We start from the raw sequence: 15,396 nt of genomic DNA on the forward strand, positions 1-15,396 counted from the left end.
TCTGATCTCCGTCTCCCCCATGTGGCCGCTCCATCCCAGAAGAGATGCATCGGTCACCTCTGTGAACTCTGGTTGGGGAAGGGAGAGGGATCTGCCGTCGACCCAATCCTGGTTCATTAGTCACCACTGCAGTTTGTGTACAGTGCCCTCCGAGATCTGGACGCAATCGGACAGGTTCCCATGATGTTGTGCCCACTGGAACTTCACGTCCCACTGCAGAGCCTGCATATGCCACTTGGCATGGTCCACTAGCAGGATGCAGGAGGCCATCGGGCCCAGCAGCCTGAGAATCATCCTGACCGAAACCCGGGATAGAGGCTGAAAGATCGGAATCATAGGCCGAATATTCTGAACTCGCTGTTCGGGGGGATAGAACCAAAACTGTGCCGTGTCCAGAACCGCTCCGATGAAGAGGAGCTTCTGAGAGGGAGTCAGGTGCGACTTCGGCACGCTGCTGGAGAACCCCCGTAGTCTGGAGGTGGGAGACGACAGACTGGGCGAGCCCGCCTTCAACAGCCAGTCGTCGAGATAGTGGGAAGACTGGAACGCCTGATCTGCGACCACCGCCATAACTTTCGTGAACACCTGAGGGGCGCTGGTAAGGCCAAAGGGGAGCACGGTAAACTGAAAGTACTCGTGACCTACCGTGAACCACAGGTAACGCCGGTGGGCCAGCAGGATAGAGATGTGAAAATAAGTGTGTCCTGCAAATCCAACACTACCATCCAGTCTCCATGGTCGAGAGCAGACATAACCTGAGCTGGCGTCAACATTTTGAACTTCTCCTTCCGGAGGAAGCGGATGACATTCCTGAGATTCAAGAAAGGACGCAGGACTTTGTCCTTCTTGAGCACCAAAAAGTAGTGTGAATAGCAACCACAACCTACTTCTGGGACAGGAACTCGCTCGATGGCTCCCTTGGCCAAGAGTGCCAAAACTTCCTGTTGGAGAAGGGCCAGATGATCCTCCGACATGCGATGGTACTGAGGTGGCATGGATGGAGGGGTAGTCTAGAAGGGGAGGGGGCAGTCTCGAAGGGGAGGGTGTAACCCCTTCGGACTGTTTGCAAAACCCACATGTTCGACGTGATGGTGCGCCAGTGGGGGAAGTGATGGCGAATCCTGCCGCCCACTGGCAGTTGGTGGTCCTGAAAGGTCAGACTAGGAGGGTTTGGAGGCTGCTGCAGAGGGGGATGTGGTGGACTGGTCCGCCCGCTGGCCCTAGAACCACGGCGGTGGTTTCCACGTCCCCGGCCACGCAGGGGCTGAACAGCATGCGCTGACCTGTAGCTTTGGGAAGGACGTGGCGGGGCACCCTTTCTGTAGCCCCGAAAGGAGCAAAAAGCAGACTGCGCAGGGCAAGTGATGGAGAAGCCCAAGGACCTGGCCGTGGCCGGAGAGTCCTTAAAGTGCTCCAGCGCGTTGTCTGCCTTGTCGCCGAATAGGCGACGGCCATCAAAGGGCATGTACATGAGAGTGGATTGGACATCCCTGGAAAAACCAGTCGACCTCAAACAGGCGTAGCGTCGAAGGGCTACCGACGTGGAAATCATCCGGTCTAGTGAGTCGGCGGTATCCAGCCCACAGCGGATGGTAAACTTTGCTGCATCTTTCCCTTCGGCAACTGCATGGGAGAGTATGTCCCGGGCCTCCTGCGGGGACTGGGGCAGCACTTGCACCACCGTATCCCACACAGAGTGGCTGTAACGGCCCAACAGACATGCAGTGTTTACTGACCGCTGTCCCAAGCTGGAGGAAGAAAACATCTTCTTACCAAGATGGTCCAGATTTTTGGATTCCCTATCAGGTGGTGAGTTAGGGAATGCGCCTTTGGAGGTGGAGGCTTGAACCACCAAGCTCTCAGAGGTGGGGTGGTGGGAGAGGAAAGTGGGGTCGCCCGGGGCCGGGCGGTGGCGTCGGGCAATCATCCTATCCACTGAAGCCCCTGTGTTGTGCTTTGACTAGTTGCCAAGAAGGATGTCTTTTAGGGCTTCATTAAACACCAGCAGGGGCTCCCAAGAGCTCGCTGACAGTTGAAGCATCTCTGTCAGGTTAGTCCTGACCGCCACCATAGGTAGCTCGAGGCTGAGAGCCTTGGCCGCCTTACGCAACACCACTGCGTAAGACGCTCTCTCCTCCGTAGCCACGGTAGGAGGAGACAGCATGCCAAGGTCTGGCGAGGTATCCAGACCACTGGCCTCCCCCAGTTCTTCTCTCCAGTCCGGTTCATAGCCCAACTGGTCAGTTAAAGGGTCTCCAGACCACTCCCAGTCCTCACCTTCCTCTGGCTGCCATTCTGATCTAAAAGATCCAGGGTAGAACAAGGGTACAAAAGTACCCGTCAGCGCCGGACACAGTATCGGTCAACACCGGTCCGGCTCCATGTCTACATCGGGATGAAGGACGGGGTCGATGCCGGCTGGGGACACAACCGGCGTCGGCTGCGGGCATGGTGCCAGTGGAATCGGCATGGGGAGGAGTAATGAGGTCGACCGGTGCCAATCCGGATCCAGGCCTGGATCCAAGGTGGAGCAGCCGGCGTTGAAGGCCCAGGGCCCCTCCGCCCACCGAGTCCGCAGTGCCCGAAGGTGCACCGGTGGAGTCAGTCTGCCCAAAGATGGCATGCATCACTTCATAAAATTGGCGAAGCTGGGTAGGGGTCGCTCCAGGTCCCGGGAAGCCGCATGAGGGGCACCATCCGCATCACTCATCGTGTCAGCCGACAGACTGGGAGAAGTCGAAGAACGACGATGCTTCTTCGACTTCTTCTTGTGCTTCGACTTACCTGCCCACAAGTGCGAAGACTTGGAAGAAGAATGATGATGATGACTCCGCGACTGGTCCCTCGACCTCCCACGCGACCGGGATCTAGAACGGTACAGAGCAGATTGCTGGGGGGCCTCAGGAAGCTTTCGGGACCGCTCCCGCAAAGACTTCGGATTCATGGTCCGGCAATCAGAGCACGACGTGGGGTCATGGTCGCGCTCCAAGCAAAACAAGCACACGCTGAGCGGATCCGTCACCGACATCAGTCGGCTACAGGAACCACACACCTTGAAGTCCCTGACGTGCACCAGGAGTTGAAGACTCGAAAACGGTGTTGATAAAAAGTCAGTCAAAAAGTGACTGAAGGTACTGCTCTCTCCGGATCTGTGCTGGCTGGCGCGGAAAAATTAAGAACGGACGTCAGTTCTACGAGGGCAGCATCTAAGTAGCTTCCGTGCCGTCAACCCAGCGACCACGACGCCAACAACAAACATGGAGCCAACCAACGCCGCCTTTCGACGCACAGGGGTACTGCTGATGAAAAAATTCTCCGGATCCAGTCTGACGCCTGGGGATAATTCTAAAGTAAGGAATCTATAACTAGCTGTTTCTTTCAGATATATTTGTTATCACTAAATTGGATTTGAAATATCTATTAAAGAGTCATTGTATTATATTTCTAGCTGCTTCCAAAACGAAATTCGCAATATAGCATTATTATATGTAATAATGTAACCCAGTGTTTTCCTATGGGCAGCCTTGCTAAAGTAGCATTTAAAGAGTTTCCACTCTCAGGCCATGTGTGACACTTATATGCTCAGCTTTCAAATACTATGCACCCTGCCTTATGGGCAGTAAGGCCTATTTAGGGGGTGACCTATAAATATTGTAAAGGAAGATTGCGGCCAGTGAAAAGACTTTATTTTGGCAGGCTAAATTGAGTTTTAAAACTGCAACAGCTAGGCCATATACAGTAGGTCTGCAGTCATGTTTGCACTGTCAGTGAAGTGGATGGCAATTCACTAGTGACATTTAAATTGCAAGGCCAGGGTAGGGTACAGTTTAGTATCACATAATAGGGATTTCTAGATAACTTATTCAACCAATGCCAATTAGGAGAGTCCCAATTTTACCATGCGTAAAGCGCAGAAAGCTCAATAGTCAGGAAACATACAGGGTCCAGCAAAGGTGAAAGGTTCGATGGAGGAATTCATTCAACCTAGTGCACAGTAGTGACATGTGCAATGCTAAGCAAGATTTCATTTCAATGCACTACATATAGCCAAATGATCATCTAAGATGGTGGACACACTAGCAGGTCCACAAGCAGAGAATGCATGGAAAATGACAGAAAGAGCAAAAAAACAAGCATCTGGTAAAGAATCTTCAAAAATGCAGATAAAGGGGGAGGAGCCTAGCGCGCATCCAAGATGGTCGCGTGAGCACAGGGCTCCCCGGACCCTCTCCGCTCCTCGGAATCTATCCTGAGAATATCCTGAAGTGGCTTATGGAATCTGGGAGATAAAGACCAGCTGAGCATATATCTCTTTTCAAAACTCAAATCGGACCTGGGAATCCTGAGTTGTCGTCGTCGGAACTTTTGGGACCCACCCGACGGAGGTGACCGGGGTGAAGGTGACCCGAGGGGCCGGGCTGCAATTGAACAACAGCGGCTTCAGCGCGGTGCCAACTGCCGATCCATCACTTTCGGTTTCGGTTTTGCACTTCAGGAGACCGGCAGGGGGGTGCGCTCGGGGTGGCGAGGTGCTTCCTGGGCCTCTGCATGAGGTTTCCTTTCAACTGCCACTAGAGTGCCTATCGCTTCGGACCCCCTATATTGACATTTTGTGGTCTTCTTGCTGGTGCCCTTACACCTCTTGATTGGAGGTCCCCTTGAGTGACCGTGTTCACATGGGGGGTAAAGGGGGTCCCGAGGGCCGCAAGACCAAGGCTTCCCTCCGCGGGGGACCGGTCCAGAGCAATAACATGGATCGCTACACCCAGGGCAGGGGGCCCTCTGGCGCTGCCGGCCTCCCCTCGGATACTGCGGAGGGAGGCGCGACCGTCTCTACGGAACTATCCCTACAAGACATTATGGGCGCCATTGATGGCATTAGGGAAACCATCGCGACGCAATATGAGGCCCTGGCCCGTAAGATTGACACTGTCGCGATTGATGTCACCCTGATCCGGGCCGACCTCTCCAAAACTAACGAGAGGGTCCAGGCTCTCGACACGCGGACCTCCACCCTCGGTGCGGAGGTGTCGGATCTGCGGGCCGCGCTTGGAGACGCCAGGGTGGTTAACGATCATATGGCCCGGCGGCTTGAGGACTTCGAGGGACGGGCCCGACGCAACAACATTCGCGTCATAGGTGTACCGGAGTCCTCCGACGGCAGCCCGGTTGACCTCGTGGTCGAGGAACTTATCCTGAAACAGTTGACCCCGGCTGGCCTAAGTAAGTTCTTTGCCGTGGAGCGGGCCCATCGAGTTCCGGGCGGTCGGCCACGGCCGGGGGCCCCCCCGAGGCCTATCGTGGCCAAACTGTTCTACTACAGGGACCGCGACGCTATTCTGCAGGCCTCACGGGCCCACGGCCCGGTTCGTTATGAGAACTCGACCATTAATTTTTATCCGGACTTCACGCAACTGGTCCAGAAACAACGGATGGGATTCCAGGGGGTGAAGCGTCGTCTTCGCGAGCTGGGCCTAAAATATTCGATGCTCTACCCTGCAAAACTCCGAGTGGAACATGGGGATCGGACAGCCTTTTTTGACTCTCCCGTGGCTGCAAGTGACTGGCTGGACTCTCTGCCGGACGGAGGTGGCCGTCCCGGACCCTCCGCGGGCACCGCGGGTGACGGGTCCCCTCTAGAATGACTTTTGGTCCTTGATTTTGCCGTTTTGCACTGTACAGTCGGGTCTTATTTCATTTGCATATTGTGTTTTACCAGGACCAGTGAGGGGGGCGGGCGGGGACGGGTCCCTTACCTCCTCTGGGGTCTTTTCGTAGAATGGGGTTAGAGGGGCGACAGGCACACTGCAAGTTGGGGGGGTTTTTTGGCCCGCAGGGGTGCAGGGTGGGGGGAGTTTGTCCTGGGGTGGGGTTGGGGGGGAGGAGGGGTTGTTTTGTTGTGTGTTTTTTGTTTACAGGGCGAGGTACTGATTTTTGTCCACATTTGGTAACTGTGCTGCAGGCTGGGGGACCCTTGATCTATTGGGGGGGATGGGGGGGGACGGGTTGAGGCTTATGTCATGGAACGTCAATGGGTTGGGGGACCGTATCAAGCGGGGTGTAGTACTGCAATATTTGCGTCGTTTGACTCCTGATGTGGTGTTTCTCCAGGAGACGCATCTGGTTGGCAATGTTTGTCATGCAATGAACAGGGGGGGATACCGCCTCGTGGCCCATTCTGGTTTCACAACTGGTTCCAGAGGGGTGGGCATTCTCCTGCGAACCTCACTTCCGGTGGAGATCACTAAGATAGTCTCGGATGACAGAGGGCGCTATGTGTGCTTGATTGGGAGGTGGGAGGGGCAGCCCCTTGCCCTGGTTTCAGTTTACGTCCCCCCGGGCCTCCAGAACTCCACCTTCACTGACTTGGGTCGAATGCTGCTTGACCTTCCGGACAGCCTCCTGCTCATGGGCGGGGACTTTAATTCTGTGGTCTCGGGGGAACTGGATCGTCACCCACCAAGGACCCTCCCCGCTGCCCAGGCATGGCTGGGTGGGATGCTGGATACCTTCGGCCTGGTGGATAGTTGGAGATTAATGCATCCGACCCAATGTCAATTCACCTTTCACTCGGGGGCGCATGGGAGTCTCTCTAGGTTAGACTACTTCCTGATGCCCGCGGCGCAGACTGGTCGGATTCGAGAGGTCAGGCACCTGGCGCGGGGTATCTCCGACCATTCTCCGCTGTGGCTTCTTTTCGACACCGGGCCGCGGTCTGCAGGGCGGATCGCTCCCATTAACCCATGGTACCTGCGAGACCCTACGACTCGTGACAGCCTGGTTAAGGCTATGGACCAATACTTCCTGGATAACGAGGGGTCGGTGTCGTCTGCAATGTCCCTGTGGGAAGCCTTTAAAACCGTGATCCGCGGACATGCCCTTTCCCAGATAGTGGTGGCTAAGAGGGTCAAGAGTGAGGCAGTGGTGAGGCTGGAGACTGACATCTTGGGGCTGGAGTCGGCCTTGGAGGCGAATGTCACTCCGGACGGGCTCCATGCCCTCAGCCTGAAACAGTTTGAATATAGGTCCCTGGTCACTGGCGCGGCCAAAACTATGTATAGGGAGCAGCAGGGTCGACTGTACGATGCCGGGGACAAGGCGGGAAAGTTGATCGCGTGGCTGGACAGGAAGGAGAGAGTGAATCGTGTGGTCCCGGAGTTGCGTGCTGCGGATGGTGTGTGTGTGACGGAGCCTGACGAGATTGTGGAATGTTTTGCCGACCACCTCCGGGCTGTGTACTCCCCAGTGACTGACAGGGATGAGGACGACTCTCGCCTTCTTCTGAGGGATATCGCCTTGCCCGGCCTGTCCGTCGAGGACCGTGAGCGGCTGGACGCCCCCTTGTCGGCGGATGAAATAGCGACCGCGATCCGCTCCCTTCGCTCGGGCAAGGCTATGGGTCCCAACGGTCTGCCCATTGAGCTATATAAATTGCGCCCTGACAAGCTTGCGCCCTTCCTCAGTCGCATGTTCCGTGAGTCTCTGGCGGCGGGTTCCCTCCCGGCTGACCAGCGTCTGGCCACGATAGTCGTTATCCCCAAGGAGGGCAAGCCGCGAGACCGCTGTACTTCTTACCGGCCTATTTCACTGCTAAATGCGGAGCCTAAGATCTTGGCGAAAGTCCTTGCCACTCGTCTGTTGAGCGTCGTGTGCGATCTTATTCATCCGGACCAATGCGGATTCATCCCGCATCGTAACACCGCTCTTAACTTGCGGCGTCTTCACGGCGCCCTTGCCAGGGCGGAGCTCCTCTCCGAACCGGCCGTGCTGGTTTCTCTGGACGCCACGATGGCTTTTGACACCATCGAGTGGCCATTCCTCTGGGCTGTCTTGGCTAAATTTGGCTTTGGGGAAGGATTTATTGGCTGGGTGAAGCTTCTTTACACGGGACCCATGGCCCAGGTGGTGGTGAATGGGCGGGTCTCGCGGCCCTTTGCCCTCGGCAGGGGCACGAGGCAGGGATGCCCGTTGTCCCCTTTGCTCTTTGCTCTCGCCCTGGAGCCACTCGCTGCTTGGCTCCGCTGGGAGCCCTCGCTTAGAGGGATCCGGTGGGCCCCGGGCTTTGAGGATCGGGTTTCCCTGTATGCGGACGATATTCTCCTATATCTCACCTCACCGCGGCAGTCGCTCAACGTCCTCTTTGACGTTCTGACTTCCTTTGGGAATAATTCGGGTCTCACGATCAATTGGTCTAAATCCTGCGTCTATCCGATCTCCGGTGGTCCTCCTCTCCTGCCGCCTCGGCTTCCGATCCAGGTATCTCTGAGCGGCTTTAAGTACCTGGGGATATACGTTTCGCTGGACCCGGTGGCTCGCTATGAGCAGAATCTCCTGCGTCCGCTTCGGCGATTGCGGGAGGACACGGCCCGGTGGTGCAGGCTGCCCCTGTCCCCGCTGGGTCGGGCCGCGCTGTTCAAAATGATGTCTCTTCCCAGGTTCCTCTATGCACTCCAGAATTCCTTCGACGTCATCCCAGTGGCCTACTTTCGGGAGGTTGAGAGCCTGCAGAGGAGACTGGTGTGGGACGGGCGGGCGCGTATTGCTCTGGCTAAGCTTACTCTACCCTGGTACGACGGGGGCATCGCGCTTCCCGACATTCGCAGGTATTATTGGGCCGCGCAGCTTTCGGCCATCAACCATGCCACGTATGCGCCTGGCCTGAATCCGGCGTATGAGATGGACAAGTTCCTGCTTCCCGGCGGGGACTATAAGAGGGCGCTTTACTCCCGCTCGGCTGGCCGGACCCTTACGGGTCCTACTAAGATTGCGGTGAGGACTTGGAGGGCTGCCACTGCGGCCACGGGCTGGAGTGAGCGACTGACTTGTGCTACTCCTTTGTTTGCCTCCGATCGCCTGGGGAGCCTCTGGACTACGAAGGGGTTTGACCAGTGGGACACGATTGGTATCAGCAAAGTGGGAGACCTGTGGCATAAGGGCGCGGTTAAGACTTTTGCGGCTCTTCAGGCCGAATATGAGCTTACGGACAGGGAGTTCTTCCGCTATGCCCAGGTTCGACACGCCCTGCTCTCGGTCTTTGGAGAGGGGACCAAGATCCCGGTTTCCTCGCCCCTCGAGGACCGCATACTCGACGGACATGTCCCTGACAGTACTATTTCTTTAATTTATAAGAAACTGATTAATCATCGGGCTGACCTCTTGGTGCGCCTTCGGGAGGCTTGGACGGGGGATGGGGTGGAATTGGACGACGAGGACTGGCAGTCTGCACTGTCGTCCCCCAAGGAGGTCGCCATTCCAGCCCGTCTCCGGTCGGTACAGCTTAAGATTCTTCACCGGGTGTATGTGACGGGTCCTCGCTTGGTCTCGATGGGGTATTCCGACGATGGGCTCTGTAAGCGGGGTTGTGGGCTCAGCGCCACCTTTCTCCATATCCTGTGGGAGTGCCGCGAGGTGGCGGACTACTGGCGCCGGGTACATACGGTTATGGGACAGGTCACTGGGGTTGTGCTGTTGCCGGAAGTGCGTCGCTGTGTCCTGAATGTGTGGGAGCCCAATGATTATAGCGCGGCTCAGACTCGGTGGGCGGCCCTGGGGAACATGATTGCCAAGAGAGATATAGCGCAGCTTTGGGGTGCCCAGCGGCCGCCCACCGTGTCAGTATGGAAGGAGAATATGGACTGGTGTATGTTCAGGGAGAAGACTGTGTATGTAGCCCGTGGTAAGCCGGGGGCATGGGGCAGAATCTGGGGGCAATGGAATGCATATCGTGGGGGTATCTGTACGCCCCCCCTGGTGGACACCGATATCGCCATGTCCCCCTGACCCTTGACGGTTCCGGGCACCTTTTGGAATGACTACATATGGACGTTCATTTCCCTTGGCCCCCCCCCCCGTCCCCAGCCTCCCGGGACTCCTTCCTTTCGCGTGCTGCTTAATGGTCTGAACTGGAGTTCCCCGGAGGAAGCCTGACCTGCACTGTTTGTCTTTATGCCTCGCCTTTTGTTTTTCTTTTAGTTTTTTGTGTTTGTTGGATTTACGTCTCCTGTTCCTTTAGGACTATCCGGAGTCACTACGGGGCCGAACCCCGGGAACCGACTGCAGCTTTGATAAATGTATATTTCATTCTGTCCTTAGCGGCCGGCCCTGGTGGTTGTAGGCCCGTGCTTGTAATCGAATTATTGTTCAATAAAAACCTTTAAAAAAAAAAAAAAAAAAAAAAATAAATGCAGATAAAGTTGCTATAGAAATGGGACTCCACATATAAGAATTTATCTTCCACTGTACACTTTTTATTGTGCGTCTATACATCAGGGATGCTGCATTACGTACTTAAGCCACCAGTCCTAAGGCCCTAGTTGAGCGTTGATTCTTATGATGGTTTTCCAAATGCACAAAAGTGAATATCCCGTTTGAGTTGGATAAATGTTTAGAAGTCAACACTTTGTATTACGTACAAAGTAAGAGTACAAAAAAGAATGAGAAAGATGGTACATATGACTGCACCTTAAAGGCCAAGGAAACTTCTCTATGTTCAAATAGTTATTAAATAAATAAGTGAACATAAATGTGCATTTGAATACAACATAATCTCATCTCATTAGGCTCCACATAGCACCCAAATAATCAATATGTACATCTCTCAATAAATAACAGCTAGTCTTAAGTATATTTAGAATCCTGGGTAAATCCCATATGTCGCGATGCACAATTAAATAATTATTTACAAATATATTTACCAAAGACTTGAAAATATACATAGCAGCCCACTTTTTCTAGGCTTAACTGGTATCCTAGAGAATTAATATTTAGGACTAACGTAACTATGAAATGAGTAATAAAGTATGATAATTCAAAGTAGTTTGAGAGCAAAAGAACACGTTTTTGCTCAGAGGAAGACAAAGGTTGCATTTCTCTTTCACTTTCAAGTAAACAGCATCCTTTCGATGATTTTCAGGACATTTTCCAAAAGGAAAGCAAGTTTGATATTTTTCAGAAGCAAATTACTTGTGAATGACAAATCTATTTGGAAAAAAAACACAATCACATAATCCAGAGTCACAAAAACAGAATAAGCATTACTTTTCACATAAGAGGAATCCAGATTCACCACTAGTGATGGAATGGTGGGAGACCTTGCACTTTTTGCAGCAGAGATGCTGCATTGATAGCAATGAGATGGAAACGTTCTAGTAAGAAATTTCATTGGGTTAAGCACCTATTACAGATTTCTATGTGTCCAATGCAGGCCAATGGTTCAAACTATAGCAAGGATGAATTTACCTTATCTTCTTCTGAAAGTTGTTAAAAGGAGAACCATTAAGTTGGTTAATAGAAAGATGTGTAAATTGCATTGTAATAATATTATGCTCCTAGGCCCGCATTAAATACAGTGCCCTAAGGGGCGCAATGGGCATGTACATCTGTTTTCGGCACCCCAGAAAACAGTAATATTACAAAAGAGAGCGCAGATGCTTATGATGGTATCAGTGCACATATAGCGTCAGCGCTATTATAAAAGGGGGTGGGGTTCCCTCATTTGCAGGGGAGTGGCCCTATGCAAATGAATGGATGACTTTGCCTCTGCACCCATGCTGTATTATTGACGTGGGCGCGGAGGCAAAGAAGCAGTCAGTAGGTACACTAACTGTGCACCGCAAAGAGGTGCCGTAGTCAGTGGCCCATGACAGCAGCCCTTTGGAGGAAATAAAGTCCCACTGCTGTGTTCTGGTGGGCTTTCATCCACCAGTTATGCCAAATTCCACAAAGTATGAACATAGCGGCCTAGTAGGACTGGAATATTCAAAATATTAAGAGTGAGGCTGTCTGGAGTGACTACCTTCTGGAACGCCGAGTCCAGTCGTTTAGACTCAGTGCCCACAGTGCCATAAGGAAGGCACAGATACTCAGTTTTGAGGATGAAGACTGAAGCACAAGGCTCTATAGTAAAGAGTGTGAGGAAATTAATTGTGTGTCACCCAGCGTAGACCTATGGCATCTGGCAAATTGCCTGTGACTGCTGGACCTGAGAAGGGCTTTCCCATGCTGCCAAGACAGGGTCCAATAGTGCCTTATTAAATGGGCGCAAGAACCAGGAACCTGAAGAGGCAAGCTGAAAGATTGTCATGCTAGACTCAGAAGGCAAGGTCAGTTCCAGAACTTCAGGAGCTTTTTGTACCACTGTTGTAAATGAGGCTATTTCTCTGTCAGAATGCCAAAGGGGTAAGGGGCACTCCTTTCTGATGTGGTATCTAACCCACTGGCATTTAATGAGTCAACATATAAGACAGCATTGGAGTAAGAGGGAGAAAGCAGAATTTCAGTCTCCGAGCATCTTCTGTACAGTCATACTCCCTATCGCGAAGGTATATGCCATCAGAATCTCATTGAAATAAGCCCCCCTCCTGGCAAATGAATCTATTCTGAGAGGAGTCCTTTCATCCAATCAAGCTCTGACGTTTTCTTTTGCTACCTGGATAATTCCTGCTGAATTTGAGGGCAGTGTCGACAGCTCTGATCGCAGTGCAATAATCAGCTCAAGGACGGCGACATGGATGGCACCAGACCAGCAGGAGATGCTTCTGTGACATGGAGTTTCGATTAGGTGCTGAGACCACTGCATGCAACAATGCAGAGTTGCAAGGTTTTGGAGCTGAGGCCGCCAAACCAAAAGAGGCAGGTTTGCCCTTGGGGAGTGGCTCAGAGGGTGCTATAGCCATTCAGAAGATACCAAACATCCCTTGACCTGCAGACGAAGAAGGCTAATTCTGGTTAGATCTTTTGTAGCTTTAGAATTGGTTCCAAGGACAAGCAAGAGCCTGGCACTGGAAAACAGCATGGAAAACCAAATAGTCTTGGGAGCAGGACAGTTTCCTTCAGAAGAAAATAGATTCTCCTACCTATGACACTTTTGTTTTTTTCTGGAAAGATCTCCTGGGAGATTATTTCCTCTCAGGGAATAGGAACTCTTTTGCATGTCTCTGCATTACTTAGACCAGGAATATTTAGCCATTCATTCCTAAATGGCCTTGATGCGCATCAGGAAACAATGGTTGTATGTCGAGAAGTCATGGTCAGGGCTAGGAAAACTTATGCAAATGTTGTGTGGATCCAAAATACATCTGCTAGATGTAATTATGACAGGGCTTGCACCCTGAAACTTTTCGGGGAGAATTTGAAGTTGGAAAGCTAAGGAATTTCTTTTGATTAAGTCCAGAAAAAGAGCTGAAAAACTGAAACCGAGGTCAGTGTGCATGCTGGCACCTATTATATGGTGCTGTTGATGCCTGGTGAACAGAGTAGCAGATGGCGCTGCATGAGGTCACCTGGCGGCGCTTGAGAGCTACTGCTGGGAAAAAGACAGATTTGAGACCAGTCGGATGCCTGGACAGATATTCTTAAGATGGAGAATCTCTAGGAAGATGTAGCTATCAGAACCGTTGCTACTAAGTAAGTACTTTATTAATGTTTGATTAATGAAAATCTTACATACAATGCACTCTAAAAAAAACAATCCCCATTTCATTCAAGTAGAAGGTATAGAATTATAATAATAATAAAGGTAAAATTTAAATTCTCTAAAATTATTATGTGGGGAAACTGCAATAAACGTATTTAATTATGTGCAAAATGGCAGAGAATTTGGCTATAAACCGTTTGATGGAAACCTTTAAAAAATCTAGCAGCTTGGGATAGATCTGTAAATGGTGGACTATTGGTGCAATGCCTAAGGGCATCATTACAAATGTCCAATATTATTCTTTAATAACATCTGCTACAATAGAATCTTCCTTTCCCTCTACATTCCTTAGCAGCTGCATGTAATATGTGTACGCGATTCTTTATCATAGTAACATAGTCTGCACCTGTAGTCTTGTGGCTACTGAGACTTCCAGGATCGTCTCAGTTCTTTGAAAAAAAGAAATAAAAATCACATACAAAAAGATAATCTAGTTGAATTACACAAGGGCTCCAATACATTTTCCTGTGGAGTGATTGTATTGTATGAATCCATAATGTACCCTGAGTGCTTATAAGTGGCTAAGACAGTTGTATTGATAAGTCTGCTAAGCAATAGGATTTGTGTTTTCAGGGCTTATTTAAGATCAGTATACGAAAGATCATGAGCCCAAATTTATCATGTCTCCACATCTTTAAAAGAGAACTGAAAAAATGTGGTCCATGGGGTAGAGGATGGTGCATCTTGTATCAAAAACTACCTGAATTTTGCTTTTAATGATCCTGGCTTTACCTTTTTAACCATTGAGCAGTGTCCAAAATGTTTGCCTCGCAGGCAAGATCTTGACGCACTAGGCCAGATTCTAATCAAATTTGTCTACAAGCACAGCATCATGGTTGGTGAAACAACCTTTGAAACGTATACACTGTATCAAATCCAACATGGAGGCAAATAAGCCTGGGAAGTCCTGATGACCATAAAGCATAGAAGAAATTAATTTTGTTCTGGCAACATGTAGGATTGAGGTGGCTAAAGGACTTTAGAGTTTGACATCAAGCTTACAAAGAGCATATTTCACCGAAATTCCTTTGTACCTTAACTTCACCAGGTGAGATCTTGGTGTGCCATTCTCAGTCGGCCGGATGCCCAGATATTGATAGCTTGTTGAATATTTTATTCGGCATGGGGCAGATAGCCAAGTTTTCTCAACTTTCTTCTGGACCTTTCCAAAAATCATGACGCTAGACTTAGATGGATTTCGCTCAAGCCTATTTCTCACAGTGCTAGGCAAATAGTTTATTTAGTGCCCTTTGCAACCCTATGTTTGTATGATCAAGAAGGACAATTTCATCTGCATACTGTAAAATGTATAAATAGTTGTTGATGATCTTCGAAAGAAACAATCCTACCTTCCTGTGAGCTGGCCCAATGACTGCAGTGTAAAGTTGAATAACAGAGGAGCGAGGATGCAGCCCTGCTTTAATCCCTATTAGTGAAGATAGTTTTTGAGACTGTGGACCCTTTTCCAACCTTAACCAGGGCCTAGCTATAAGAGTATGAAGAGATTATCACTTGAAGCAAAGCAGATGTAATGCGCAAGGCTTACAGCTTCCTCCACTATATATGCCAATCGAACCTTGTCGAAGGCATCCATGTAATCAATAAAAGAGGCATATAAAGGGGTCATTGGTGACTAGTGGCTCAGCTGATTAGATGAGAAAGCAATACAATATTGCCTACGGCACTGCAATTTTGTCTGAACACAGTTTGACAAGAAGGAATTATGTTCTTACTGGTTGCCAATCTTCAAGTTCTAGTAATAACATTTTTGCATAAGCTTTATCTTCAATGTAATTTGACGATAATTAGATCAATCTGATCTACTACCCTTGTTCTTATAAAGTGGATGTAAGTTTCAAGAGTCCACAACTGACTGAGCTAAAAACGAGGTCCTGAACAAAGTGGTCGGAGACAACTGCCGA

The 15,396-nt window shown here is 50.7% G+C and overlaps 1 protein-coding gene across 11 annotated transcripts in view; it reads right to left on the reverse strand.

Annotated features, from left to right (window-relative positions):
• Positions 1-15,396, reverse strand: part of C2CD5 (C2 calcium dependent domain containing 5) — an 875,314-nt gene that overhangs the window by 621,716 nt on the left and 238,202 nt on the right. The window lies entirely within an intron of this gene.

This window comes from Triturus cristatus, chromosome 4_1, assembly GCF_964204655.1.
Source record: "Triturus cristatus chromosome 4_1, aTriCri1.1, whole genome shotgun sequence".
In the NCBI taxonomy this organism is placed as follows: domain Eukaryota; kingdom Metazoa; phylum Chordata; class Amphibia; order Caudata; family Salamandridae; genus Triturus; species Triturus cristatus.